This window comes from Oncorhynchus gorbuscha, linkage group LG17, assembly GCF_021184085.1.
Source record: "Oncorhynchus gorbuscha isolate QuinsamMale2020 ecotype Even-year linkage group LG17, OgorEven_v1.0, whole genome shotgun sequence".
NCBI classification, from domain to species: Eukaryota; Metazoa; Chordata; class Actinopteri; order Salmoniformes; family Salmonidae; genus Oncorhynchus; species Oncorhynchus gorbuscha.
In genome coordinates, this window is record NC_060189.1 from 3,389,366 (window position 1) to 3,408,040 (window position 18,675).

The 18,675-nt window shown below is 42.6% G+C and overlaps 2 protein-coding genes across 4 annotated transcripts in view; one reads left to right on the plus strand and one right to left on the minus strand.

The window, feature by feature from the left end:
- LOC124001324 overlaps positions 1 to 7,543 on the plus strand; it is a 31,482-nt gene extending 23,939 nt beyond the window's left edge. For all 3 annotated transcript variants that reach the window (XM_046308031.1, XM_046308029.1, XM_046308030.1), the window contains 2 exons: positions 6,124 to 6,218; positions 6,290 to 7,543. The gene's annotated coding sequence lies outside the window, so the exon portion shown is untranslated. The remainder of the gene's footprint in view (positions 1 to 6,123; positions 6,219 to 6,289) is intronic.
- The window catches only part of LOC124001333 (deubiquitinase DESI2-like), a 1,147,470-nt gene that overhangs the window by 90,591 nt on the left and 1,038,204 nt on the right, over positions 1 to 18,675 (minus strand). The window lies entirely within an intron of this gene.

The following is an 18,675-nucleotide window of genomic DNA, read 5'->3' on the forward strand; positions in this document are numbered from 1 at the left end:
TACAGTACCATTATATCAATATATAAATATATACAGTACCATTATATCAATATATAAATATATACAGTACCATTATATCAATATATAAATATATACAGTACCATTATATCAATATATAAATATATACAGTACCATTATATCAATATATACAGTACCATTATATCAATATATACAGTACCATTATAAATATATACAGTACCATTATATCAATATATACAGTACCATTATATCAATATATACAGTACCATTATATCAATATATAAATATATACAGTACCATTATATCAATATATAAATATATACAGTACCATTATATCAATATATACAGTACCATTATATCAATATATCAATATATACAGTACCATTATATCAATATATACAGTACCATTATATCAATATATACAGTACCATTATATCAATATATACAGTACCATTATATCAATATATACAGTACCATTATATCAATATATACAGTACCATTATATCAATATATACAGTACCATTATATCAATATATCAATATATACAGTACCATTATATCAATATATCAATATATACAGTACCATTATATCAATATATACAGTACCATTATATCAATATAATACCATTATATCAATATATACAGTACCATTATATCAATATATAAATATATACAGTACCATTATATCAATATATACAGTACCATTATATCAATATATACAGTACCATTATATCAATATATACAGTACCATTATATCAATATATACAGTACCATTATATCAATATATAAATATATACAGTACCATTATATCAATATATAAATATATACAGTACCATTATATCAATATATAAATATATACAGTACCATTATATCAATATATACAGTACCATTATATCAATATATACAGTACCATTATATCAATATATACAGTACCATTATATCAATATATCAATATATACAGTACCATTATATCAATATATACAGTACCATTATATCAATATATAAATATATACAGTACCATTATATCAATATATAAATATATACAGTACCATTATATCAATATATAAATATATACAGTACCATTATATCAATATATACAGTACCATTATATCAATATATAAATATATACAGTACCATTATATCAATATATAAATATATACAGTACCATTATATCAATATATACAGTACCATTATATCAATATATACAGTACCATTATATCAATATATACAGTACCATTATATCAATATATACAGTACCATTATATCAATATATCAATATATACAGTACCATTATATCAATATATCAATATATACAGTACCATTATATCAATATATACAGTACCATTATATCAATATATAAATATATACAGTACCATTATATCAATATATAAATATATACAGTACCATTATATCAATATATACAAATTATATCAATATATCAATATATCAGTACCATTATATCAATATATACAGTACCATTATATCAATATATACAGTACCATTATATCAATATATAAATATATACAGTACCATTATATCAATATAAATATATACAGTACCATTATATCAATATATACAGTACCATTATATCAATATATACAGTACCATTATATCAATATATCCAGTACCATTATATCAATATATACAGTACCATTATATGGGGCCCATTATATCAATATATCAATATGTCTCAGTACCATTATATTATATATACAGTACCATTATATCAATATATAAATATATACAGTACCATTATATCAATATTTATATACAGTACCATTATATCAATATATAAATATATACAGTACCATTATATCAATATATAAATATATACAGTACCATTATATCAATATATAAATATATACAGTACCATTATATCAATATATAAAGGACCAGAGCCATTATATCAATATATACCCCAGGACATTATATCAATATATAAATATGTACCATTATATCAATATATCAATATATACAGTCCATTATGGCAATATATACAGTACCATTATATCAATATGGCCAGTACCATTATATCAATATATACAGTACCATTATATCAATATATCAATATATACAGTACCATTATATCTATATACAGTCCATTATATCAATATATGCTCCAGTATATCAAATGTTCTACCATTATATCAATATATCAACCATGCTGGTCATTTATGAACATATAAATCTTGTACCATTATATCAATATATAAAATATACAGTACCATTATATCAATATATACATATGGCCACCCCATTATATCAATATATACAATTCTCATTATATCAATATATCATATCTCGGAGGACCATTATAGCAATATATACAGTACCATTATATCAATATATACATATATACAGTACCATTATATCAATATATAAATATATACTGTACCATTATATCAATATATAAATATATACAGTACCATTATATCAATATATAAATATATACAGTACCATTATATCAATATATAAATATATACAGTACCATTATATCAATTTACAGTACCATTATATCAAATATCTTGGTCATGTTCTCAATATATAATATACAGTACCATTATATCAATATATAAATATAAGGACCATTATATCAATGGCCACCCATTATATCAATATATCCGGTTACCATTATATCAATATAGGTTTCATTATATCAATATAGGTTTTATCTATCTAGGTAGTTTATCAATATAGCCACCATTATGCTTTTACACCATTGCATTGTTTGCTGTTTGGGGTTTTAGGCTGGGTTTCTGTACAGCACTTTGAGATATCAGCTGATGTACGAAGGGATATATAAATAAATTTGATTTGATTTATCAACAAATACAGTACCATTATATCAATATACAGTTGAAGTCGGGAGTTTACATACACCTTAGCCAAATACATTTAAACTTAGTTTTTCACAATTCCTGACATTTAATCCTAGTAACAATTCCCTGTCTTTGGTCAGTTAGGATAACCACTTTATTTTAAGAATGTGAAATGTCAGAATAATAGTAGAGAGAATCAGCTTTTATTTCTTTCATCACATTCCCAGTGGGTCAGAAGTTTACATACACTTAATTGGTATTTGGTAGCATTGCCTTTAAACTGCTTAACGTTTCGAGTAGCCTTCCACAAGCTTCCCACAATAAGTTGGGTGAATTTTGGCCCATTCCTCCTGACAGAGCTGGTGTAACTGAGTCAGGTTTGCAGGCCTCCTTGCTCGCACACGCTTTTTCAGTTCTGCCCACAAATGTTCTATAGAATTGAGGTCAGGGCTTTGTGATGGCCACTCCAACACTTGACTTTGTTGTCCTTAAGCCATTTTGTCACAACTTTGAAAGTATGCTTGGGGTCATTGTCCATTTGGAAGACCCAATTGCGACCAAGCTTCACCTTCCTGACTGATGCCTTGAGATCGCTTCGATATATGCACATCAATTTCCTCCTCATGATGCCATCTATTTTGTGAAGTGCAACAGTCCCTCCTGCAGCAAAGCACCCCCACAACATGATGCTGCCACCCCCGTGCATCCCGGTTGGGATGGTGTTCTTCGGCTTGCAAACCTCCCCCTTTTTCCTCCAAACATAACGATGGTCATTATGGCCAAACAGTTCTATTTTTGATTCATCAGACCAGAGGACATTTCTCCAAAAAGTACGATCTTTGTCTCCATGTGCAGCTGCAAACCGTAGTATGGCATTTTTAAAATGGAGAAGTGGCTTCTTCCTTGCAGAGCGGTCTTTCAGGTTATGTCGGTATAGGGACTTGTTTTAATGTGGATATAGATACTTTTGTACCTGTTTCCTCCAGCAACTTCACAAGGTCCTTTGCTTGTCTTGGGATTGATTTGCACTTTTCGCACCAAAGTATGTTCATCTCTAGGAAACAGAACGTGTCTCCTTCCTGAGCGGTATGACGGCTGCGTGGTCCCATGGTGTTTATACTTGTGTACTATTGTTTGTACAGATGAATGTGGTACCTTCAGGCTAAAGTGTATGTAAACTTCCAATGTCAACTGTATATACAGTACTATTATATCAATATATACGGTACCAGTCAAAAGTTAAAACACAACTACTCGTTCAAACGTTTTTCTTTATTTGTACTATTTTCTACATTGTAGAATAATAGTGAAGACATCAACACTATGAAATAACACATATGGAATCATGTAGTAACCAAAAAAGTGTTAAACACATCTAAATATTTTTAAAATCTGAGATTCTTTAAAGTAGCCACCCTTTACCTTGATGACAGCTTTGCACACTCTTGGCATTCTCTCAACCAGCTTCATGAGGTAGACACCTGGAATGCATTTCAATTAACAGGGTGTGCCTTGTTAAAAGTTAATTTGTGGAATTTTTGTCTTTCTTAATGCGTTTGAGCCAATGTAGGGGTGGTATACAGAAGATAGTCCTAGTTGGTAACAGACCAAGTCCGTATTATGGCAAGAACAGCTCCAAGAAGCAAAGAGAAATGACAGTCCATCAGTTCATCATCATTAAAGACGAAGGTCAGTCAATACAGAACATTTCAACAACTTTGAACATTTATTCAAGTGCAGTCGCAAAAACCATCAAACACTATGATGAAATTCTCTCATGAGGACCGCCACAGGAAAGGAAGACCCAGAGTTACCTCCGCTGCAAAGGATAAGTTCATTAGAGTTAACTGCACATCAGATTGCAGCCCAAATAAATGCTTCACAGAGTTCAAGTAACACACATCTCAACATCAATTGTTCAGAGGAGACTGCATGAATCAGGCCTTCATGGTCGAGTTGCTGCGAAGAAACCACTACTAAAGGACACCAATAATAAGAAGAGACTTGCTTGGGACAAGAAATATGAGCCATTGACATTAGACTGGTGGAAATATGTCCTTTGGTCTGATGAGTCCAAATTTGAGATTTTTGGTTCCAGCCGTGGTGTCTTTGTGAGACGCAGAGTAGGTGAATGGATGACCTCTGCCTGTGTGGTTCCCACCGTGAAGCATGGAGGAGGAGGTGTGATGGTGTGCGGATGCGTTGCTGGTGACACTGTCTATGATTTATTTAGAATTCAAGGCACACTTAACCAGCACGACAACCACAGCATTCTGCAGCGATACGCCATCCTATGTGGTTTGTGCTTAGTGGGACTATCATTTGTTTTGTCAACAGGACAATGACCCAACACACCTCCAGGGTGGGTAAGGGCTATTTGACCAAAGAGAGTGATGGATGTAGTGCTGCATCAGATGACCTGGCCTCCACAATCACCCGACATCAACCCAACTGAGATGGTTTGGGATGAGTTGGACCGCAGTGTGAAGGAACAGCAGCCAACAAGTGCTCAGTATATGTGGGAACTCCTTCAAGACTGTTGGAAAAGCATTCCAGGTGAAGCAGGTTGGGAGAATGCCAATAATGTGTAAAGCTGTCATCAAGGCAAAGGGTGGCTACTTGTCTTGTCATTGCAAAAAGAATAGGGACCAGGACAGATATGATCTCTGCTACAATGTTCTCTACAGTATCTACATCTAATCTTATTCCCTTATCACGGTGTGAACTAGGTAGATATCTAATCCTGTTCTATTATCACAGCATGAACAAGGGAGACATCTAATCTTATTTCCGTACCACTGTAAACTGGAGAGAAATCTAATCCTGTTCACTTATCACAGTGTGAACTGGAGACATCTAATCCTGTTCCCTTATCACAGTGTGAACTGGAGACATCTAATCCTGTTCCCTTATCACAGTGTGAACTGGAGACATCTAATCCTGTTCCCTTTACACTGTGTGAACTGGAGACACATCTAATCCTGTTCCCTTTACACTGTGTGAACTGGAGACATCTAATCCTGTTCCCTTATCACAGTGTGAACTGGAGATATCTAATCCTGTTCCCTTTACACTGTGTGAACTGGAGACATCTAATCCTGTTCCCTTATCACAGTGTGAACTGGAGACATCTAATCCTGTTCCCTTTACACTGTGTGAACTGGAGACACATCTAATCCTGTTCCCTTTACACTGTGTGAACTGGAGACACATCTAATCCTGTTCCCTTTACACTGTGTGAACTGGAGACACATCTAATCCTGTTCCCTTTACACTGTGTGAACTGGAGACATCTAATCCTGTTCCCTTTACACTGTGTGAACTAGGAAGATGCAGCACCCGTAAAGGAAAATACACCACAAGGCTTCAGACCGGTTCAAGCCACTGAGAGGCAGAAATTTCCTAACTTCAAAAAGCTAAGGTAAGGAATACTGGTTCTTTTTAACATTATAATAACAGGTTAAAAGAAGGGTCTCATTCCCCGTCTCGTAGGTTCGAAACCCAGCCGAGAGTTGGCCACGTCCAGGCAGGAGCCATGGGGGGTGTTGCGGTGTGGGATGAGAGTGAGGAGGACAGTGAGGGGCCCTGCAGCACCGTATGAGAGAGGGAGACTGTCTGTGAGACCAACTTAGAAGTTTGCAGCATTATTTGAGAGATCAAACGACCAAGACTACAGCCCTGTGTGAGAGAGGGATTCATCTAAGAGACCAGCCCAACAGTCTGCAGCACCATGTGAGATATAGACCATCTGAAAGACTGTCTGACAGACTAACCCAGAGGTCTGCAGCACCGTGTGAGATATAGACCATCTGAAAGACTGTCTGACAGACTAACCCAGAGGTCTACAGCACTGTGGGACACCAAACGAGCAATCAGAACAGCAACCAAATCTCTTGCATGCTGGCTACTTGATTAGCATTTATGGTCTGTCACGACACCAACCCAGAGGACTAACAGCACTGTGTGAGAGAGACCAACCCAGAGGACTAACAGCACTGTGTGAGAGAGACCAACCCAGAGGACTAACAGCACTGTGTGAGAGAGACCAACCCAGAGGACTAACAGCACTGTGTGAGAGAGAGAGACTTTGTACTGCGTGTGTGAGAGAGAAAGAGAGAGAAAAATAGATACTGTACTGTGTGAGCAGGAGACTTTGTACTGTGTGTGTGAGAGATAATTGTACTGTGTGTGTGTGAGAGAGAGAGATAATCCTGATCACAGACGGTCTAAGGTCTGCAACAAAAAAAACAATAACAATGGTGGTGGGGTGGCCAGTGATGTCGTTTCCCCCCAACTGCAGAGTCCATCTTTAAGGTCTTCACTGCAGCATCATCTGAAAGATTGACCAGCCTGCATGATTTAGGATTACACACTAGACATCCCTGTAACAGCACAGTGCCCCTAAAAGAGAATAAAGTGGATACGAAACATCCTGAAACAAGAAGAACACTTGAAAATCAGAAGCGATTTGGACTCATTCCAGATCAGTTGCTCTGACCAACACAGAGGACCTGAAAAAAAAAGACATTCAGGAGAAATGAAAAGACGTCTGTGTCCCACCCAATTCTCTATTTACAGGAAACTGTAATTTACAGGTAATTGTAATTTACAGGTAATTGTAATTTACAGGTAATTGTAATTTACAGGTAATTGTCATTTACAGGTAATTGTAATTTACAGGTAATTGTAATAACACATTCTAACGTCATATTTTATCACATAGTTGAATAAAGTTCAGCGTTTTGGAGGGAAATGGGGGAAATTTTTATGAACACATTTAATGGAAATCTACATTATTTATTAGTTTATTATTATTATTATTATTATTTATTATTATTATTTATTTAGGCCTACATGAAAGGAGACGTGATCAGAATATATATACTTTTTAATTGATCTTTCTGTTAGAGCGTTGGGCCAGTAACCCGAAAGGTTGCTGGATCGAATCCCCGAGCTGACAAGGTAAACATTTGTCATTCTGCCCCTGAGCAAGGCAGTTAACCCACTGTTCCCCTGAGCAAGGTAGTTAACCCACTGTTCCCTTGAGCAAGGTAGTTAACCCACTGTTCCCCTGAGCAAGGCAGTTAACCCACTGTTCCCCTGAGCAAGGCAGTTAACCCACTGTTCCCCTGAGCAAGGCAGTTAACCCACTGTTCCCTTGAGCAAGGTAGTTAACCCACTGTTCCCTTGAGCAAGGTAGTTAACCCACTGTTCCCCTGAGCAAGGCAGTTAACCCACTGTTCCCCTGAGCAAGGCAGTTAACCCACTGTTCCCCTGAGCAAGGCAGTTAACCCACTGTTCCCTTGAGCAAGGCAGTTAACCCACTGTTCCCTTGAGCAAGGTAGTTAACCCACTGTTCCCCTGAGCAAGGTAGTTAACCCACTGTTCCCTTGAGCAAGGTAGTTAACCCACTGTTCCCCTGAGCAAGGTAGTTAACCCACTGTTCCCCTGAGCAAGGCAGTTAACCCACTGTTCCCCTGAGCAAGGTAGTTAACCCACTGTTCCCCTGAGCAAGGTAGTTAACCCACTGTTCCCGGGCGCTGAAAACGTGGATGTTGATTAAGCCATGTTGATCCCCCTTTCCAACTGACTAGGAATCCCCCTTTCCAACTGACTAGGAATCCCCCTTTAGAACTGACTAGGAATCCCCCTTTAGAACTGACTAGGAATCCCCCTTTCCAACTGACTAGAATCCCCCTTTCCAACTGACTAGGAATCCCCTCTCCAACTGACTAGGAATCCCCTCTCCAACTGACTAGGAATTAACCCCTCTCCAACTGACTAGGAATCCCCCTCTCCAACTGACTAGGAATTAACCCCCCTCTCCAACTGACTAGGAATCCCCCTCTCCAACTGACTAGGAATCCCCCTCTCCAACTGACTAGGAATCCCCCTCTCCAACTGACTAGGAATCCCCCTCTCCAACTGACTAGATATCCCCCTCTCCAACTGACTAGATATCCCCCTTTCCAACTGACTAGGAATCCCCCTTTCCAACTGACTAGGAATCCCCCTTTCCAACTGACTAGGAATCCAACCCCCCTTTAGAACTGACTAGTAGTTAACCCCCCCTTTCCTGAAAACTGAATCCCCCTTTCCAACTGACTAGGAATCCCCCTTTCCAACTGACTAGGAATCCCCCTTTCCAACTGACTAGGAATCCCCCTTTCCAACTGACTAGGAATCCCCTTTCCAACTGACTAGGAATCCCCCTTTCCAACTGACTAGGAATCCCCTGACTCCAACTGACTAGGAATCCCCCTCTCCAACTGACTAGGAATCCCCCTCTCCAACTGACTAGGAATCCCCCTCTCCAACTGACTAGGAATCCCCCTCTCCAACTGACAAGGAATCCCCTCTCCAACTGACTAGGAATCCCCCTCTCCAACTGACTAGGAATCCCCCTTCCAACTGACTAGGAATCCCCCTTTCCAACCCCTTTCCAACTGACTAGGAATCCCCCTTTCCAACTGACTAGGAATCCCCCTTTCCAACTGACTAGGAATCCCCCTTTCCAACTGACTAGGAATCCCCCTTTCCCCAACTGACAACTGACTAGGAATCCCCCTTTCCAACTGACTAGGAATCAACTGACTAGGAATCCCCCCCTCTCCAACTGACTAGGAATCCCTGCTTTCCAACTGACTAGGAATCCCCCTGCTTTCCAACTGACTAGGAATCCCCCTTTCCAACTGACTAGATATCCCCTTTCCAACTGACTAGGAATCCCCCTTTCCAACTGACTAGGAATCCCTCTTTCCAACTGACTAGGAATCCTGCTTTCCAACTGACTAGGAATCCCCCTTTCCAACTGACTAGATATCCCCCTTTCCAACTGACTAGGAATCCCCTTTCCAACTGACTAGGAATCCCTCTTTCCAACTGACTAGAATCCCCCTTTCCAACTGACTAGGAATCCCCCTTTCCAACTGACTAGGAATCCCCCTTTCCAACTGACTAGGAATCCCCCTTTCCAATTGACTAGGAATCCCTATTTCCCTTTCCAACTGACTAGGAATCCCTCTTTCCAACTGACTAGGAATCCCCCTTTCCAACTGACTAGGAATCCCTCTTTCCCTTTCCAACTGACTAGGAATCCCCCTTTCCAACTGACTAGGAATCCCCCTTTCCAACTGACTAGGAATCCCCCTTTCCAACTGACTAGATATCCCCCTTTCCAAATGACTAGATATCCGCCTTTCCCTTTCCAACTGACTAGGAATCCTGCTTTCCAACTGACTAGGAATCCCCCTTTCCAACTGACTAGGAATCCCCCTTTCCAACTGACTAGGAATCCCCCTTAACAACTGACTATAATATAATAACAATAATAATAATAATATATGCCATTTAGCAGACGCTTTTATCCAAAGCGACTTACAGTCATGTGTGCATACATTCTACGTATGGGTGGTCCCGGGAATCGAACCCACTACCCTGGCGTTACAAGCGCCATGCTCTACCAACTGAGCTACAGACTAGATATCCCCCTTTACAACTGACTAGGAATCCCCCTTTACAATTGACTAGGAATCGCCCTTTACAACTGACTAGGAATCCCCCTTTACAACTGACTAGATATCCCCCTTTACAACTGACTAGGAATCCCCCTTTACAACCGACTAGATATCCCCCTTTCTAACTGACTAGATATCCCCCTTTCTAACTGACTAGATATCCCCCTTTACAACTGACTAGGAATCCCCCTTTCCAACTGACTAGATATCCCCCTTTCCAACTGACTAGGAATCCCCCTTTCCAACTGACTAGGAATCCCCCTTTAGAACTGACTAGGAATCCCCCTTTCCAACTGACTAGGAATCCCCTTTCCAACTGACTAGGAATCCCCCTTTCCAACTGACTAGGAATCCCCCTTTCCAACTGACTAGGAATCCCCCTTTCCAACTGACTAGGAATCCCCCTTTCCAACTGACTAGGAATCCCCCTCTCCAACTGACTAGGAATCCCCCTTTCCAACTGACTAGGAATCCCCTTTCCAAATGACTAGGAATCCCCCTTTCCAAATGACTAGGAATCCCCCTTTCCAACTGACTAGGAATCCCTCTTTCCAACTGACTAGGAATCCCCTCTCCAACTGACTAGATATCCCCCTTTCCAACTGACTAGGAATCCCCCTTTCCAACTGACTAGGAATCCCCCTTTCCAACTGAATAGATATCCCCCTTTCCCCTTATCCCCTTTCCAACTGACTAGGAATCTCCTTTTGACTAGAACTGACGAAGAATCCCCCTTTCCAACTGACTAGGAATCCCCCTTTCCCTTTACAACTGACTAGGAATCCCCCTCTCCAACTGACTAGATATCCCCCTTTCCAACTGACTAGATATCCCCCCCCTTTCCCTTTCCAACTGACTAGGAATCCCCCTTTCCAACTGACTAGGAATCCCCCTTTCCAACATGACTAGGAATCCCCCTTTCCAACAGACTAGGAATCCCCCTTTCCAACAGACTACTGGAATCCCCCTTTCCAACAGACTAGGAATCCCCTTTCCAACTGACTAGGAATCCCCTTTCCAACTGACTAGGAATCCCCCTTTCCAACTGACTAGGAATCCCCCTTTCCAACTGACTAGGAATGACTAGGAATCCCCCTTTCCAACTGACTAGGAATCCCCCTTTCCAACTGACTAGGAATCCCCCTTTCCAACTGACTAGGAATCCCCCTTTCCAACTGACTAGGAATCCCCTTTTCCAACAGACTAGGAATCCCCCTTTCCAACTGACTAGGAATCCCCCTTTCCAACAGACTAGGAATCCCCTTTTCCAACTGACTAGGAATCCCCCTTTGCAACTGACTAGGAATCCCCCTTTCCAACTGACTAGGAATCCCCCTTTCCAACTGACTAGATATCCCCCTTTCCAACTGACTAGGAATCTCCTTTTAGAACTGACTAGGAATCCCCCTTTCCCCCTTTCCAACTGACTGGGAATCTCCCTTTAGAACTGACTAGGAATCCCCTTTCCCTTTCCAACTGACTAGGAATCCCCCTTTCCAACTGACTGGGAATCCCCCTTTCCCTTGAGAACAGACTAGGAATCCCTTTCCAACTGACTGGGAATCCCCTTTCCCTTTAGACTAGGAATCCCCCCTTTACAACTGACTAGGAATCCCCCTTTCCCTTTCCAACTGACTAGGAATCCCCCTTTCCAACTGACTGGGAATCCCCCTTTCCCTTTAGAACAGACTAGGAATCCTGACTAGATATCCCCCTTTCCAACTGACTAGAATCCCCCTCTCCAACTTTACAACTGGGAATCCCCCTTTCCCTTTAGAACAGACTAGGAATCCCCCTTTCCAACTGACTAGGAATCCCCCTTTCCAACATACTAGGAATCCCCCTTTCCAACTGACTAGGAATACCCCTTTACAACTGACTAGGAATCCCCTTTCCCTTTATCCCCCTTTCCAACTGACTAGGAATCCCCCTTTCCAACTGACTAGGAATCCTGAATCCCCCTTTCCAACTGACTAGGAATCCCCCTTTCCAACTGACTAGGAATCCCCCTTTCCAACTGACTAGGAATCTCCCTTTCCAACTGACTAGGAATCCTGCTTTCCAACTGACTAGGAATACCCCTTTCCAACTGACTAGGAATCCCCCTTTCCAACTGACTAGATATCCCCTGACTTTCCCTTTCCAACTGACTAGGAATCCCCCTTTCCAACTGACTAGGAATCCCCCTTTCCAACTGAATAGATATCCCCCTTCAACTGACTAGGAACCCTTTCCAACTGACTAGGAATCCCCCTTTCCAACATACTAGGAATCCCCCTTCCCCTTTCCCTTTCCAACTGACTGGGAATCCCCCTTTCCAACATACTACTGGAATCCCCCTTTCCCTTTCCCCCTTTCCAACTGACTAGGAATCCCCCTTTCCAACTGACTAGGAATCCCCTTTCCAACTGACTAGGAATCCCCCTTTCCAACTGACTAGGAATCCCCTTTCCAACTGACTAGGAATCCCCCTTTACAACTGACTAGATATCCCCCTTTACAATTGACTAGGAATCCCCCTTTCCAACTGACTAGATATCCCCTTTCCCTTTACAACTGACTAGGAATCCCCCTTTCCAACTGACTAGGAATCCCCCTTTCCAACTGACTAGATATCCCCCTTTCCAAATGACTAGGAATCCCCCTTTCCAACTGACTGGGAATCCCCCTTTCCAACTGACTAGGAATCCCCCTTTCCAACTGACTAGGAATCCCCCTTTCCAACTGACTAGGAATCCCCCTTTCCAACTGACTAGGAATCCCCTCTCCAACTGACTAGGAATCCCCCTTTCCAACTGACTAGGAATCCCCTTTCCAACTGACTAGGAATCCCCTCTCCAACTGACTAGATATCCCCCTTTTTACAACTGACTAGGAATCCCCCTTTACAACTGACTAGGAATCCCCCTCTCCAACTGACTAGATATCCCCCTTACCCTTTCCAACTGACTAGGAATCTCCTTTTAGAACTGACAGAAGAATCCCCTTTAGAACTGACTAGGAATCCCCCTTTCCCTTTACAACTGACTAGGAATCCCCCTCTCCAACTGACTAGATATCCCCCTTTCCAACTGACTAGATATCCCCCTTTCCCTTTAACTGACTGACTAGGAATCCCCCTTTCCAACTGACTATATATCCCCCTTTCCAACTGACTAGGAATCCCCCTTTCCAACATACTAGGAATCCCCCTTTCCAACTGACTGGGAATCCCCCTTTCCAACATACTAGGAATCCCCCTTTCCAACAGACTAGGAATCCCCATTTCCAACAGACTAGGAATCCCCCTTTCCAACAGACTAGGAATCCCCCTTTCCAACTGACTAGGAATCCCCCTTTCCAACTGACTAGGAATCCCCTTTCCAACTGACTAGGAATCCCCCTTTCCAACAGACTAGGAATCCCCCTTTGCAACTGACTAGGAATCCCCCTTTCCAACAGACTAGGAATCCCCTTTGCAACTGACTAGGAATCCCCCTTTCCAACTGACTAGGAATCCCCCTTTCCAACTGACTAGATATCCCCCTTTCCAACTGACTAGGAATCCCCCTTTAGAACTGACTGAAGAATCCCCTTTAGAACTGACTAGGAATCCCCCTTTCCAACTGACTGGGAATCCCCTTTCCCTTTACAACAGACTAGGAATCCCCCTTTCCGACTGACTAGGAATCCCCCTTTCCAACTGACTAGGAATCCCCCTTTCCAACTGACTAGGAATCCCCTTTCCAACTGACTAGGAATCCCCTCTCCAACTGACTAGATATCCCCCTTTACAACTGACTAGGAATCCCCCTTTACAACTGACTAGGAATCCCCCTCTCCAACTGACTAGATATCCCCCTTTCCAACTGACTAGGAATCCCCCTCTCCAACTGACTAGATATCCCCCTTTCCAACTGACTAGGAATCCCCCCCCTTTCCAACTGAATAGATATCCCCTTACCCTTTCCAACTGACTAGGAATCTCCTTTTAGAACTTTGACTGAAGAATCCCCCTTTAGAACTGACTAGGAATCCCCCTTTCCCTTTACAACTGACTAGGAATCCCCTCTCCAACTGACTAGATATCCCCCTTTCCAACTGACTAGATATCCCCCTTTCCCTTTACAACTGACTAGGAATCCCCTCTCCAACTGACTAGATATCCCCTTTCCTTTCCAACTGACTAGGAATCCCCCTTTCCAACTGACTAGATATCCCCCTTTCCCTTTACAACTGACTAGGAATCCCCCTTTCCAACTGACTATATATCCCCCTTTCCAACTGACTAGGAATCCCCCTTTCCAACATACTAGGAATCCCCTTTCCAACTGACTGGGAATCCCCCTTTCCAACATACTAGGAATCCCCCTTTCCAACAGACTAGGAATCCCCCTTTCCAACAGACTAGGAATCCCCCTTTCCAACAGACTAGGAATCCCCTTTCCAACTGACTAGGAATCCCCTTTCCAACTGACTAGGAATCCCCCTTTCCAACAGACTAGGAATCCCCCTTTGCAACTGACTAGGAATCCCCTTTCCAACAGACAAGGAATCCCCTTTTCCAACAGACAAGGAATCCCCCTTTCCAACTGACTAGAGTCCCCCTTTCCAACTGACTAGGAATCCCCCTTTCCAACTGACTAGATATCCCCCTTTCCAACTGACTAGGAATCTCCTTTTACAACTGACTAGGAATCCCCTTTCCCTTTCCAACTGACTGGGAATCTCCCTTTAGAACTGACTAGGAATCCCCCTTTCCCTTTCCAACTGACTAGGAATCCCCCTTTCCAACTGACTGGGAATCCCCCTTTCCCTTGAGAACAGACTAGGAATCCCCCTTTCCAACTGACTGGGAATCCCCCTTTCCCTTTCAACTGACTAGGAATCCCCTTTCCAACTGACTGGGAATCCCCCTTTCCCTTTAGAACAGACTAGGAATCCCCCTTTCCAACTGACTAGGAATCCCCCTCTCCAACTGACTGGGAATCCCTCTTTCCCTTTAGAACAGACTAGGAATCCCCCTTTCCAACTGACTAGGAATCCCCCTTTCCAACATACTAGGAATCCCCCTTTCCAACTGACTAGGAATACCCCTTTACAACTGACTAGGAATCCCCCTTTACAACTGACTAGGAATCCCCCTCTCCAACTGACTAGATATCCCCCTTACCCTTTCCAACTGACTAGGAATCCCCTTTTAGAACTGACTAGAATCCCCCTTTAGAACTGACTAGGAATCCCCCTTTCCCTTTACAACTGACTAGGAATCCCCCTCTCCAACTGACTAGATATCCCCCTTTCCAACTGACTAGATATCCCCTTTCCCTTTGACAATCCCCCTGACTAGGAATCCCCCTTTCCAACTGACTATATATCCCCCTTTCCAACTGACTAGGAATCCCCCTTTCCAACATACTAGGAATCCCCCTTTACAACTGACTGGGAATCCCCCTTTCCAACATACTAGGAATCCCCCTTTCCAACAGACTAGGAATCCCCATTTCCAACAGACTAGGAATCCCCCTTTCCAACAGACTAGGAATCCCCCTTTCCAACTGACTAGGAATCCCCCTTTCCAACTGACTAGGAATCCCCCTTTCCAACTGACTAGGAATCCCCCTTTCCAACTGACTAGGAATCCCCCTTTCCAACTGACTAGGAATCCCCTTTCCAACAGACTAGGAATCCCCCTTTCCAACAGACTAGGAATCCCCCTTTGCAACTGACTAGGAATCCCCCTTTCCAACAGACTAGGAATCCCCTTTGCAACTGACTAGGAATCCCCTTTCCAACTGACTAGGAATCCCCCTTTCCAACTGACTAGATATCCCCTTTCCAACTGACTAGGAATCTCCTCTTAGAACTGACGAAGAATCCCCCTTTAGAACTGACTAGGAATCCCCCTTTCCAACTGACTGGGAATCCCCCTTTCCCTTTACAACAGACTAGGAATCCCCCTTTCCAACTGACTAGGAATCCCCCTTTCCAACTGACTAGGAATCCCCCTTTCCAACTGACTAGAATCCCCCTTTCCAACTGACTAGGAATCCCCCTTTCCAACTGACTAGGAATCCCCTTTCCAACTGACTAGGAATCCCCCTCTCCAACTGACTAGGAATCCCCCTTTCCAACTGACTAGGAATCCCCCTCTCCAACTGACTAGATATCCCCCTTTACAACTGACTAGAATCCCCCTTTACAACTGACTAGGAATCCCCCTCTCCAACTGACTAGAATCCCCCTTTCCAACTGACTAGGAATCCCCCTTTCCAACTGAATAGATATCCCCTTTACCCTTTCCAACTGACTAGGAATCTCCTTTTAGAACTGACTGAAGAATCCCCCTTTAGAACTGACTAGGAATCCCCCTTTCCCTTTACAACTGACTAGGAATCCCCCTCTCCAACTGACTAGATATCCCCTTTCCAACTGACTAGATATCCCCTTTCCCTTTACAACTGACTAGGAATCCCCCTCTCCAACTGACTAGATATCCCCCTTTCCAACTGACTAGGAATCCCCCTTTCCAACTGACTAGATATCCCCCTTTCCCTTTACAACTGACTAGGAATCCCCCTTTCCAACTGACTATATATCCCCCTTTCCAACTGACTAGAATCCCCCTTTCCAACATGACTAGGAATCCCCCTTTCCAACTGACTGGGAATCCCCCTTTCCAACATACTAGGAATCCCCCTTTCCAACAGACTAGGAATCCCCCTTTCCAACAGACTAGGAATCCCCCTTTCCAACAGACTAGGAATCCCCTTTCCAACTGACTAGGAATCCCCCTTTCCAACTGACTAGGAATCCCCCTTTCCAACTGACTAGGAATCCCCTTTCCAACAGACTAGGAATCCCCCTTTCCAACTGACTAGGAATCCCCCTTTCCAACTGACTAGGAATCCCCTTTCCAACAGACAAGGAATCCCCTTTCCAACTGACTAGGAGTCCCCCTTTCCAACTGACTAGGAATCCCCCTTTCCAACTGACTAGATATCCCCCTTTCCAACTGACTAGGAATCTCCTTTTAGAACTGACTAGGAATCCCCCCCCTTTCCCTTTCCAACTGACTGGGAATCTCCCTTTAGAACTGACTAGGAATCCCCTTTCCCTTTCCAACTGACTAGAAATCCCCTTTCCAACTGACTGGGAATCCCCCTTTCCCTTGAGAACAGACTAGGAATCCCCTTTCCAACTGACTGGGAATCCCCCTTTCCCTTTAGAACTGACTAGGAATCCCCTTTCCCTTTCCAACTGACTAGGAATCCCCCTTTCCAACTGACTGGGAATCCCCCTTTCCCTTTAGAACAGACTAGGAATCCCCCTTTCCAACTGACTAGGAATCCCCCTCTCCAACTGACTGGGAATCCCTCTTTCCCTTTAGAACAGACTAGGAATCCCCCTTTCCAACTGACTAGGAATCCCCCTTTCCAACATACTAGGAATCCCCCTTTCCAACTGACTAGGAATACCCCTTTACAACTGACTAGGAATACCCCTTTACAACTGACTAGGAATCCCCCTTTAGAACTGACTAGGAATCCCCCTTTAGAACTGACTAGGAATCCTGCTTTCCAACTGACTAGGAATCCCCCTTTAGAACTGACTAGGAATCCCCCTTTAGAACTGACTAGGAATCCCCCTTTAGAACTGACTAGGAATCTCCCTTTCCAACTGACTAGGAATCCTGCTTTCCAACTGACTAGGAATCCCCCTTTCCAACTGACTAGATATCCCCCTTTCCCTTTCCAACTGACTAGGAATCCCCCTTTCCAACTGACTATATATCCCCCTTTCCAACTGAATAGATATCCCCCTTACCCTTTCCAACTGACTAGGAATCCCCCTTTCCAACATACTAGGAATCCCCCTTTCCAACTGACTGGGAATCCCCCTTTCCCTTTCCAACATACTAGGAATCCCCCTTTCCAACTGACTAGGAATCCCCCTTTCCAACTGACTAGGAATCCCCCTTTGCAACTGACTAGGAATCCCCCTTTCCAACTGACTAGGAATCCCCCTTTCCAACTGACTAGGAATCCCCCTTTGCAACTGACTAGGAATCCCCCTTTGCAACTGACTAGGAATCCCCCTTTCCAACTGACTAGGAATCCCCCTTTCCAACTGACTAGATATCCCCCTTTACAACTGACTAGGAATCTCCTTTTAGAACTGACGAAGAATCCCCCTTTCCAACTGACTGGGAATCCCCCTTTCCCTTTCCAACTGACTAGGAATCCCCATCTCCAACTGACTAGGAATCCCCATCTCCAACTGACTAGGAATCCCCCTCTCCCCTGTCAAACAGATTAATAAAAACGTCTTGACATGGACCAGGGCCAATAAAAAGAAGGGATTGTACAACATCAGGAGGAA